At 44.9% G+C, this 13,481-nt stretch overlaps 1 protein-coding gene across 5 annotated transcripts in view; it reads left to right on the top strand.

Annotated features, from left to right (window-relative positions):
• The window catches only part of BVES (blood vessel epicardial substance), a 261,522-nt gene that overhangs the window by 174,366 nt on the left and 73,675 nt on the right, over positions 1-13,481 (top strand). For 3 of the 5 annotated variants that reach the window (XM_040350171.1, XM_040350169.1, XM_040350170.1), the window contains exon 1: positions 904-1,086. The exons of 1 other annotated variant lie outside the window; for it this stretch is intronic. The gene's annotated coding sequence lies outside the window, so the exon portion shown is untranslated. Of the gene's footprint in view, positions 1-903; positions 1,087-13,481 lie in introns of those variants that run through there. One more of the 5 variants, XM_040350167.1, reaches the window with a different exon arrangement.

Raw genomic sequence — 13,481 nt, 5'->3', positions numbered from 1 at the left:
CCCTCCCCGGCCGGCGTCTTCATTTTCAGTGTGGGCACCCGGCCGTGACAGCTTTCGGCTTCACGGCCGGGCACCCACTGGGCATGCGCGAGCGGCACGGCCCGGCGCCGCGCCGTGTAATTGGCCAGGAGATCGCCTAGGACCTGTGACGTGTCCTAGGCGATCGCCTACAGCAGCCACTTCCTGAAGGCGATTAAGCTTAGTCGCCTACAGGAAGGAGGAAGTGGGACAGGAAGTCCCACTCGTGCTGAAGCCCCCACTCCCCCCCAAAAAAAATTACATGCCAAATGTGGCATGTAAGGGGGAGAGGAGTGGGTTAAGAGGAAGTTCCAAATTTGGGTGGAACTCCTCTTTAAGGGTTACCTATGGATGTCTGTGCTGGACGGGTTGCTGAATTGTCGCAGTGACGTTGTCCAGAGCAGAATGCAGTCTGTTCAGAAGCCTACTCCAAAATGTAATAAATATATATATATATATTTTTTTACTATGCTGTGTGAATCTGAACACATATCAACCTCTGATTCCTCCTGTATTAAATTGTATTGTAACTGTACTGTCTCCTCTCATGTTGTAAAGCGCTGTGCAAACTGTTGGCGCTATATAAATCCTGTATAATAATAATAATAATAATAATAACAAATGGTGTGATTTTCTCAAATTTGACTGCAAAAGTGGAAATACACTTTAATGTCAATTAACTGTATTTTGTTTTGTACTGGAAAAAACAGACATAAATAAATCAGCTTAAAAAAAAATAAAAAAAAGGCGCAAAAAGCAGTAAGTGATGATGTGATATCAGCGTGTTCGTCCGATGCACAGCAGCAGAAAACTTCTGCTAGGAGTGATGTGTTCTCCCAGTACTCAGCCCCTCCCCTCCTCCTCCAGCTGTCAGTGTGGCTCCGCCCCCGGCGTGTCTCCAGCACTCAGAGCCGTGCAGGCTGTGCTGGGAAGGGGAGTGTGCTCGGCGGGTGCACGGCTGCAACCTTCTCCCTTCTTTCTCACTATTTTAGTCACCCCCACCCACCTACCTACCGGTCACCGATCAGCTCGGCAAACTTTCCTGGGACGGACGATCTGCACACACAGGTAAGAGGACAGCGGTCACTGGGATTACCCATGGCTCTGCTAAACTTCCCATCAAATCACCCATCAGATCGCCTCATCAGATCGCCTATAAGTGTGAGATCGCCTGTATGTGTGAGATCGTCAGTAAGTGTCATCAGATCGCCTGTATGTGTCAGATCGTCTGTATGTGTCAGATCGTCAGTATTTGTCAGATCGTCTGTATTTGTCAGATCGCCACTAATGGTCATCAGATCGTCAGTAAGTGTCATCAGATCGCTACTAAATATCAGATCGCCTGTATGTGTCATCAGATCGTACACAAATGTCAGATCGCCTGCATGTGTCCGATCACCACTAATAGTCATCACAAGTGGCCAGAACTGGCAGCCCTGTTGGTGTGATGAGAGGTTGCTGTTATGTTTTTAATTGCAGCGATGCCTGTTATTTCTTGTGATGGTCCCCCGGGGGGTGGTTTGTTTTGTTTAGCAGTGCACTTGTAACCATTATTGCATACACAATGCGATCTGATCCTGAATGTGGCCGGCCTGTAGTTGCCGACAAGTGCAGTGGTGGGAGGGAAGCAGCAACAAGAGAGGCTGTTGGGCTTTGCTGAATATTTTATAAGAGCAGCTCCAGCAGGTTCAGTAAACTTATATGTACAGCAAGCCTGGAGAAATACAAGGCTGTCCATGAGCAGAGATCTAATGAGGATTGCTAGATTTGGGCACAAAGCAGTGTCTGCCAGATCTTCTCTTTTCAGGCTGATTTACTAAAGGAGTTGACGGTTTTGACTTCATAAATTGGGCGATCATTCACTTCAGTTAGCTAATCGTGTGAAAAGCAAATTGCTGCTTTTTTCTTCATTTGCACATGATTGGATATTGAAAGCTGAACTCTGGGAAAACTTCAGGGACAATCTATCTCCAGACTGCAGGGGAGTCAGGTAAGAAAACGTGCGTCTCCTGCTCCCTAGGCAGAAATAAATAGTTAAAATGTTACTAAACTCACAACAGTAAAATCAGTGTGTATTTGCAGTAATCATGCTCGTTATACCAATTAGTGTGGAACCTAAGGGGTTAATCCTGTGCATTGTGTATAAAGGCTGTTTGATACTGTCTTCTCTCATCTTCACCTTTCTTTTACTGTCCCCAATTCATCTCCTGGTTGCACAGAGCTTTGGGGGCACTCAGCACATGCTCAGTTTGGTGTGCATTGCTAGAAAGTTTTTTTTTTATTCGTGGGAGGGTGCATGTGATCAGCACAGGGCCAATCAGCACTGTCCAGACAGAGAGTCAGAGGTCATGCAGCCTCATAGGATAGTCAGAGGAGAATGAAAACTCCTCCTACAAGCTTTAACCAGTGCTCTGCCGGGTACTGATAGAAGTCACAAGACAGCTATATACTGCTGAAAACAAAAGGCATTAGGGCCAGTTGACACCACATGCAGTCCAATGCGTTTTTTTCCTGCATCAAAAATGCATGGAAAGTGGCTTATATGGTTTTTAATGGCATCATCCACACCAGTGCTTGCAGTTCCAGAAAAAAAAGGAGAACATGCTGCATTTTTCCTGCACTGGACTGTACTGAAATGCTGAAAAAAGCTTAAAGAACGCACTGAAATGCACCAAAACGCACCAAAAACGCACTGGAAAACACATGTCCTTATTTAAGGTTAAGAAAAAACTGTAAGGGGGGGGGATGCACTGGACTGCATCAAAAACGCACTAGAACGCATCAATGACACGCATGCAGAAAAGCATCTGCAACGCATCCGGACTGCGTTTCTATGGTGTGAACTGGCCCTCAAGCAGTTTATATTTACTGTATATGTAAAGCGCTGCGCAAACCTTTGGCAGTATATAAATCCTGTATAATAATAATAATTAGATTTACTAAAATTATTGCATTTCCATGTTCTGTGTATTGTGGGAAACCAGATATAGTGAATGCAGGGTCCTGGGTTTAGTAACTTTTTAACCCTTGCAGCATGGGCACAGCTTCACTTCAAGGGAACTTTTCCCCAAAGTTAACTATAGGGAAAAAAAGGTGCAGCTTCAATATTGCAATATATTGCAAACAATATAAACACAAATCATAACCAGACCATAGGCAATGTGCATTGGACACAGATCTTCTGTCTACCACACACTCTCCAATTTGTACAGCAAATCCCAGGAGTTATAACTGAACTTAAAGTCATACTAAAGTCTTTTTTTTTTTTTTAAATAACAAATATGTTATACTTTCCTGCTCTATTGCAGTGGATTTGCACAGAGCAGCCCAGATCCTCCTCTTCTTGGGTCCCTCTTCGGCTCTCCTGGCCCCTCTTTTCTGTTGAGTGCCCCCACAGCAAGCAGATTTCTATGGGGGGCACCCGAGCCGCAGCTCTGTGTGTCCATTCAGACACGGAATCGCGGCCCACCTCGCCACCTTTTTCTCCTCATTAGCTGACTGACTTTGATTGACAGCAGTGTGGAGCCAATGGCACCACGCTGCTGTCTCAGTCAATGAGAAGGGGAGTCCCGCACTCCTGCAACATTGCTCATGTAAGTATTATGGGGGCTGCTGAACACACAAAGTTTTTCATCTTAATTCATAGAATGCTTTAAGATGAAAAGCCTTCTGACTTTACAACTCCTCTAACCACTTCAGCCCCGGACCATTTGGCTGCCAAATGACCGGGCCACTTTTTTGCGATTCGGCACTGCGTCGCTTTAACTGACAATTGCGACGTTGCTCCCAAACAAAATTGACGTCCTTTTTTTCCCACAAATAGAGCTTTCCTTTGGTGGTATTTGATTACCTCTGCGGTTTGTATTTTTTTATGAACAAAAATAGAGCGAAAATTTTGAAATAAAAGCAATATTTTGTACTTTTTGCTATAATAAATATGCCCAATTTTTTTTTAAAAAAGCTATTTTTTTTTTCAGTTTAGACCGATACGTATTCTTCTACATATTTTTGGTAAAGAAAATCGCAATAAGCGTATATTGATTGGTGTTTTTGAGCTTTGAGGTGCACACCCTAATGCAATAGGCTGTGCACACCTATGATTTCATGTCTGAGGTTTACAACCTTACATACGTGCACACATCTTGCACATTGGGCTGCAGGATAGGCGCTGTCAATTGGACACAGACTTGTTGCTTACCATACACTCTCCAATTTGTACAGCAAATCCCAAGAAGGATCCATTCTGCTTTTTATCTAAATAGTACATACAGTCCTTGCCAGGGCTCAAGTCCTGCGGGAACGCGTGAGAACGGAGTTCCTGCACTTTTTTCACAGCAGGAACGCAGTTCCCTTTGCAGGACTAGAGCACACTACCCGATGAATCCATATACAGGAAGCAGCCACTAACATAAAGAATTACTAAGGTACAGTGGATCGAAAAAAAAACAAAAAAACATGCGGTTTAGTAATTATGCATATGAGCTTATCATTTTTTTTTTTTTTGGGGAGTGGATCTTGGGTGGGAGTTCCCACACTTTTTTCCCCAGGACTTGACCCCTGGTCCTTGCCCATTCGGTTGCTGCACAGCTCTCTTACTCTGAGGAACTCCCTTAACCACTTCCATACCAGGTACTTACGCAGCTTCCCGCCCAAGCCAATTTTCAGCTTTCAGCACTGTCGCACTTTGAATGGCAATTGCGCGGTCATGCTACACTGTACCCAAACAAAATTGGCGTCCTTTTTTCCCCACAAATAGAGCTTTCTTTTGGTGGTATTCGATCACCTCTGCGATTTTTTTTTTGCGCAACAACTAAAAAAAGGCTGAAAATTTGGAAAAAAAATTACGTTTTTATTTTTTTCTGTTAATTTTTTTGTAAATACGTTTTCTCTTTCAATTACGGCCACTGATATGGCGGCACTAATGGGCACCGATGAGATGGCACTGATGGACATCGATGAGGTATTACTGACGGGCACAGATGAGGTGGCACTGATTGGCGGCGCTGGTATGCGACACTGATGGGCACACATAGGCGGCACTGATGGGCACACATAGGCGGCACTGATGGGCACACATAGGCGGCACTGATGGGCACACATAGGCGGCACTGATGGGCACACATAGGCGGCACTGATGGGCACTCATGGGCGGCACTGGGCACTCATAGGCGGCACAGATGGGCACTCATGGGCGGCACTGATGGATACTTATGGGTGGCACAGATGGGCACTGATAGGTGGGCACTGGGCATGTATGGGCACTGTGGGGTGGCACTGATGGACACTGGGGTGGCACTGATGGACACTGGGGTGGCGCTGAAGGACACTGGGGTGGCGCTGATGGACACTGGGGTGGCAGCACTGATTTTTGCCAGGTTGCCAGTCAGTGCCCATTTGTGGGCACTGACTGGCATCTTTTTTTTTTCTTTATGCTTTTTTTTTTTTTTTTTTTTCTGTCATTTTTTTTTTTTTGCCCACCCTGGTGCTCCAGGGTGGGCATCCCTGGTGGTCCAGTGTGGCGATCCGAGGTGGGGCTGCGCTGATAAACAATCAGCGCTAACCCCCCCTGTCAGGAGAGCCGCCGATCGGCTATCCTCTACTCGCGTCTGTCAGACGCGAGTGAGGAAGAGCCATCGACGGCTCTTCCTGTTTACATCGTGATCAGCCGTGGTTGGACACGGCTGATCACGTGGTAAAGAGTCTCCGCCGGAGGCTCTTTACCGAGATTGGAGATGCAGGGTGTCAGACTGACACCCCGCATCACCGATCGCCGCGATGCGCGCCCCCACGGGCGCGCGCGGCATGAAATCCTGCAGGACGTTCTAGAACGTCCTGTCAGGATTTCATAACCACTTCCCGGACGTAAATCGGCCATAGGCCGGGCGGGAAGTGGTTAATATCAGTTATATGGGCATCCCTAGTCTTTGGGATTCAGTTTTTAATGTTTTTAAACAGCAACTGTTTGCTGTTACAATGTTTCACTTTGTTTAAATAAAATGTAACTTTATTCTCACTTTAGGCTTCATGCACACTGGTTTATTGTAAACACTGCTTCTTCTGACAGGAGAAAATCAGCATTAAAAAGTGCCAAAAATGGAGCTTGTTTGCACCCTCCCTCTGCTGCCACATTTGTCCTTTTTGTTTTTTGGGGGGTGCGGGGAGCGGGTACCTGGTTTTGACAGGTACCCACTCCCACTTATGCATCAGAGCGCTGCGGTGATCAACAATGATGTCCAGTCCCTTCTCTTTTTCCTTCTCACCTTAGGCCTCATGTACACTACAGCTGCTAAACTGAAGTTTATGAGCATCCCCGCTCCTCTATGTTATCTTATTTGTATATGTACACTCCCATATTTTTTTAAAGGCAGAAAAATTGCATTCAGGACTGTCGTTTACTGGTATTTCAAATGCTTGTAAACGCTTGTAACCCCGTGTAACCGCGGTAAACTGCATTTATGCACGTTTTCGTTTATAACCGTTTTTAAATCTGAAAGCATTTCTGATCATTTTTGAACATATAAAAATGTTGAAAAAACACAAATTTCACCACATGCTGTTGCCTGTGTCAATGGATGAGTCCAGCAGCGATGAACTCTGGTCCTCTCATGCAATTTTTTTATGTCTTCGGGAACCTCAGCAACGTTAGGAGCATTTCCTCACACGTGCTCATGTTAGGATCCACAGAAATAACACACAAAATAAGACAGCTACAGTCAGGGCCGCCATCAGGAATTATGGGGCCCCTTACACAGCTTCAGGCATGGGCCTCCTGGAGCAGAGAACCAGGGGGGGGGGGGGGGGCTGCCGCCTGAAATTGAGAAGCGGGGGGGGGGGGGCCTTTACAAAAAAAGAAATAAAGAACAAAATATATATAAAAAAAGGGGGGTAGCCATCCGGGGCCCTGGGGACCTCTGGGCCCTTTAATAAAAAGAAAAAAAATATATAAAAAATATCTATATTTTTTTAAAAAGGGGGGCTGCCATCTGGGGCCCTGGGGACCTCTGGGCCCTTTAATTTTATATATATATATATATATATATATATATATATATATATATATATATAAAAATAAATTACAAAAAAGGGGGGTTGCCATCCGGGACCTCTGGGCCCTTTAATAAAAATAAAAAAAATAAACCTCTGGGCCCTTTAATAATAATATATATATATATATATATATATATATATATATATATATATATATATATATATATATATATATATATATATATATATATAAAAATAAACATTTATGAAAAAAAAAGTGGGTTGCCATCCAGGGCCCTGGGGACCTCTCGGCCCTTTAATAAAAAAAATAAAATAAAAAAATATATATATAAAAAAATAAACATTTTCAAAAAAATTAAAAAAGGGGGTTTGCCACACATGGGGCCCTGGGGACCTCTGATCCCTTTAATAATAATAAAAAAAAAAAAATATATATATATATATATATATATAAATATATAAAGACAAAAAAAATTATATTTTTTATAAAAAAAAGGGGGGTTGCCACCCGGGGCCTTTATTTATTGGCCTTTATTAAAAAATAAAATAAAGATATATTAAAAAAATATATATTTTGTTATAAAAAAAAAGTTTTTTTTTTTTTTTTTTAAGGGGGTTGCCATCCGGGCCCCTTACAGGTGTAATGCCTGTACCCCCCTGATGGTGGCCCTGGCTACAGTATATACAAGCACACTACTCTCTCTTCTCTCACAGAATGGCTGGAATAGTTAAGAATGTATTTGTTGTTCATGTATTGTTGGCATTTGGGAGGGTCTCCTGAGGTTATCTTTAAAAAACACTTTCAAGCTCTGTTCACACTGCTGCGCTGTGAATTTGTTAAGTTTTTTGTCCTGTGTGAAGTGCGAATTTACAGCGAATTTCAGGAGTTGGAAATAGCTGCGATTGATGTTCTAGTCCAGTGGTCTCCAAACTGCGGCCCGGGGGCCAGATGTGGCCCTTTGCTTGATTTTATCCGGCCCTTGGGGTGCTTTTTTATTCATTGGCATCAATGATGGGACAAAATTCCTCACAATGGCACCAATGATGGGGCAGAATTCCTCCCAGTGATGGGGCAGAATTCTTCCCAATGATGGGGCAGAATTCCTCACAGTGATGGGGCAATATTCCTCCCAATCATGGGGCAATATTCCTCCCAATGATGGGGCAGAATTCCTCCCAATGATGGGGCAGAATTCCTCCCAGTGATGGGGCAGAATTACTCCCAGTGATGGGGAAGAATTACTCCCAGTGATGGGGAAGAATTCCTCCCAGTGATGGGGCAGAATTCCTCCCAGTGATGGGGCAGAATTCCTCCCAGTGATGGGGCAGAATTCTTCCCAGTGATGGGGCAGAATTCCTCCCAGTGATGGGGCAGAATTCCTCCCAGTGATGGGGCAGAATTCCTCCCAATGATGGGGCAGAATTCCTCCCAATGATGAAGCAGAATTCCTCCCAGTGATGGGGCAGAATTCTTCCCAGTGATGGGGCAGAATTCCTCCCAGTGATGGGGCAGAATTCCTCCCAGTGATGGGGCAGAATTCCTCCCAGTGATGGGGCAGAATTCCTCCCAATGATGGGGCAGAATTCCTCCCAGTGATGGGGCAGAATTACTCCCAGTGATGGGGCAGAATTCCTCCCAGTGATGGGGAAGAATTCCTCCCAGTGATGGGGCAGAATTCCTCCCAATGATGGGGCAGAATTCCTCCCAATGATGGGGCAGAATTCCTCCCAGTAATGGGGCAGAATTCCTCCCAATGATGGGGCAGAATTCCTCCCAATGATGGGGCAGAATTACTCCCAGTGATGGGGAAGAATTACTCCCAGTGATTGGGCAGAATTCCTCCCAATGATGGGGCAGAATTCCTCCCAGTGATGGGGCAGAATTCCTCCCAATGATGGGGCAGAATTCCTCCCAATGATGGGGCAGAATTCCTCCCAGTGATAGGGCAGAATTCCTCCCAGTGATGGGGCAGAATTCCTCCCAGTGATGGGGCAGAATTCCTCCCAATGATGGGGCAGAATTCCTCCCAGTGATGGGGCAGAATTCCTCGCAGTGATGGGGCAGAATTCCTCACAGGGATGGGGCAGAATTTCTCCCAATGACACCAATGATCGGGTCCAATGACACCAATGATGGGGGAGTTTGTACTCCTGATGGCCACAGTCCGGCCCCCTTAAAGTGTGGAGGACAGTAATCCGGCCCTTTGTTTAGAAAGTTTGGAGGCCCCGGTTCTAGTCAATGGAATCATAATGTAAAAAAAAAAGTTGTTAACTTCCTGTGTACTTCCTGGTTTTTGTGGAGAATCGAGTGGTGGAATTCGCACATATGTGAACCCTCAATGCGATTCCAGAACGACTTTCATTGATGTCTATGGAGACTAAATTTGCAACGCAACGCTGTAAACTCGCACAAGACCCTTTTTTTAATCGCATCGCATTCGTAGAGGAATCGCAATGCATGTATGTGAACGACTGTCATTGAAAACAATGGGCCAGATTCTCATACATTCGCGCTGCTCCTGGGCAGCGGAATATATGAGATCTACGTTACACCGCCGCAGGTCTACAGGTTTACATCCTGATTCTCAGAACACTTACCTGTAAACTTGCGGCGGTGTAGCGTTAGATTGCTCGTCGCAAGCCCGCCCAATTCAAATGGGGCGGGCACCATTTAAATTAGGCGCGCTCCCGCGCCGAGCGTACTGCGCATGCTCCGTCGGGTAAATTACCCGACGTGCATTGCGCTAAATGACGTCGCCCCGACGTCATTTGCCTAGATGTATACGTAAATGGCGTCCAGCGCCATTCACGGACATCTTACGCAAACGACGTAATTTTTATTGAATTCGACGCGGGAACGACGGCCATCGTTAACATTGGTTGCGCCTGCTAATAAGCAGGGGCAACCTTACGCGTCGGGTACGCTACGCAAACGACGTTAATTCGCTGCGTCGACCTCGCGTATGTTCGGGAATCGCCGTACTTACCTCATTTGCATAGACGACGGGGAAAAGCGACGATGCGACACCTAGCGGCGGGAAAAAAAAAATACATTTAAGATCTGACAGCGTAACAGCCTTACGCATGTCAGATCTAATGGGTACCTATGCGCAACTGATTCTGAGAATCAGTCGCATAGATACCCGGGGCCAGATGAGGTGTTACGACGGCGCTAATGGTGTTGCGCCGTCGTAACGCCTTTGAGAATCTGGCCCAATGACTTTATGGATCACATGCAAATTTAGAATGTTTTTGACGCATTACATTCGTTATGAACTCGCATCAGTGTGAACAGGGCCTTAGGCCTCATGTACACTGCTGCTGGTAAACGGACTTTAGGAGCAGTTGGACATTTTTTTCAACTGCTCCTGAACTCTCCTCAGTACATGTACACAGGGTCGTTTACAATAGTTTCTAGGCAGTTGAGTTCAGAAGCTGAGTTTACAGACATTTCAAGCACCAAACGTGTCTAAACACGGCTAAACGCAGTAACTCGCATTTAGCTGCGTTTTGGTTACAGGCGTATTCCATTTTTGGCTATTTAAAAAATAATAATTATTTAGTTTTAAAAGCTTCTAAATGCAAACGTGGCAAAACGCGGCATGTAAACTGCGGCAAAACAGACGTTTTAAACGTTGGTTACTATGTATCAAGTTAAATCGTTCAGGAGAGGTTGTAAAAACGTCCTGTGTACATGAAGCCTTATCTTCAAATGCACATAACTGCTGCTAAACTCACAACATTCAGAAAAGGTTTTCAACTGCCCTGTGTACACAAGTCCTAAATCTGAGCATTTTTTATACAGCGTTTTTGTGAAGGTAACTGACGTTTTTTTTAAAGCCAGTGGCCCAGATTCAGGTACATCCGCGCAATATTTGCGTGGGCAAAGGGCAACGATTTTTGCTCTGCGCCCACGCAAATATTTCGATTTGCCCGCGATTCACGGAGCAGTAGCTCCGTAAATTGCGCGGGCGCTATGCTAATTAGCCCGGCGTAAGGGCGCCTAATGTAAATGATCCCGCCGGGGGCGGGAATCATTTAAATTAGGCGCGCTCCCGCGCCGAGCGAACAGCGCATGCTCCGTCGGGAAACTTTCCCGACGTGCATTGCGGCAAATGATGTCGCAAGGACGTCATTTGCTTCTAAGTGAACGTGAATGGCGTCCAGCGCCATTCACGAATCACTTACGTAAACGACGTGAAATTTAAATTTCACGAGCGGGAAGGGCGGCTATACTTTAGCATTGGCTGCCCCTACTATTAGCAGGAGCAACCTTGCGCTAAAGTCGCCGTATGGAAACTCCGTACCTTGCGTGCGCAGGGCCCGCGCAACTTTTGTGAATCGGTGGTAGTATGCAATTTGCATACTATACGCCGATCACAATGGCCGCGCCCCCTAGCGGCCAACGCAAGAATGCAGCCTGAGATATGAAGGCATAAGGAGGCTTATGTCTGTCATATCCTAGGCTGCAGTCCGCGTAGCGATGTTCCTGAATCAGGGGCATTCGCTACGCGGGAGCAAAACAGCTATTGCGACGCGCAACCTATGGTTGCGCGGGCGCAATAGCTTCTTGAATCTGGGCCAGTGTGCATTGACCCTAAAGGTGGTCAAAGGCAGTTTGAATCTCAGCTGGTTCAGCAGTAACCACCCGAGATTCGAACCATGTATGGACAGGCTGAATGTACATCCAGCCTGCCATTGTTGCATGCGATTATTGCAAGCGGCTGTTATGTTTTTTTGCTAAAGCTTCTGAACTTAACTTAATAAAAGCCTATCCCATATCCATGTACATATAGGCTTGTACTAGAGTTTAGGAGTAGCAGAGTTTGGAGGCAATCAAAGTTCCTCTTCTGGACGCAGGAAAATCACAATCAGGAGAAGAGTGTTTTGACAGAAAATCGCCAAACGAGCCTAAACGCTAGGAACATTTAGCACTTCAGTGTTTATTTATTTCAACAACCAGAATAAATTAAAATTCTGGCCAATTAAATATATAAAAGTCCAAACTCTAAACACTACTAAACTGGTTTTGAAAAACATGCAGCTTTGGTTTATAATGCTGATTTTCTACTGTCAGGAGAAACAGTGTTTACAATAAACTGGTGTGCATGAGGCCTGGTGCTCTGTTTCTATTGCTGTTTTTTCCCGAAGTTAGGCTTTGGGGCTGGTTCACACTGCTGTGCTGTCCGACATCGGATGTGATTCGCACCGCAATGCAGTGCAAATCACATGCGATCTCTGTGCGATGCAAACTCAGCCATACATATTGTATGGCTGAATTATCAAATTTTCATCGCATTCGGAACAAACTCCCACAGGACCCTATTTTTGATCCGCAGGAGAATCAGATGGCATGGGTGTGCACATTCTCACTGGCACTATCAAAAATACATTTATATGCATTAAAGCGGTGTTCCACCCGCACATATTTTTTTTTAACTTTTAATAAGGACACTTACTTGTCCAGGGAGCCCTCAATGTCAGCCCCCTGTGCCACCATTCTAACTAAGGGAAACAGGCAGTGGAGCCTTGCGGCTTCACTGCCTGTTTCCTAATGCGCATGCGCGAGTCACGTGGTGAGGGAGGAGGAAAACGAGGAGCTCCGCAGTATAGGAAGTGGCAGATTAGGACGAGCAACAGGCGTTACTGGTAAATAAAGAAAACTTTTTTTTTCTTTTTTTTTAACAGATTTTAAGGAGACTTTTAATGTAAAACCTTTTTTTAGGGTGGACCTCCGCTTTAAAAGGAATTTCTAAACTCATATACTGTAAATCCATGTATTTTTTTTAAAGGCACCTTACACTGCATTTACCTGCATGTGTGGTCAGTTTAGCCGCGTTTAGCGAAAATAGGATTCTGTGCGTCCAAGATCTGATTAGGCAGTCTAAATGCAGTTAAATGCATGTAAATGTAGCTAAACCTGCCTTAAAGTGATTGTAAAGTCTTGTTTTTGTTTAGGTAAACATAACAAACATGTTATACTTACCTGTAGACATGTGCGGAACAGGAAAATTCATTTCAGATAGATTCGGTGTGTTACTAATTTTGTTTCGTTATTGAATTTGTTTAGTGTGGTTTCTGAAATCGCTTTGTTTTCGTTTTTGTTTTTGTTAAAATTAGTTTAGTTTATAAATTTTATTAATTTTCTAATGAATTCCAACTTTTCAGAACGATTAGAATTCGGAACGGTTAAAAAAACGATTGACTTATTTGAATTCTGTGTGAAGAAATAGCTGGTTGTTAAGCAGCGGGCAGGGAAGCGGGCCTCCCTCCTCCTTAACAACTATGGCCCAGATTCACAGAGAGCGGCGTATCTCTGTGCGGGGGTAGCGGATCTCATATGCGCTACGCCGACATAACATAGAGAGGCAAGTACAGTATTCACAAAGCACTTGCTCCCTAAGTTACGGCGGCGTAGCGTAAATAGGGCGGCGTAAGCCCGCCTAATTCAAATT

Source organism: Rana temporaria, chromosome 4, assembly GCF_905171775.1.
Source record: "Rana temporaria chromosome 4, aRanTem1.1, whole genome shotgun sequence".
NCBI classification, from domain to species: domain Eukaryota; kingdom Metazoa; phylum Chordata; class Amphibia; order Anura; family Ranidae; genus Rana; species Rana temporaria.
This window is presented reverse-complemented; position numbering and strand designations above follow the sequence as displayed.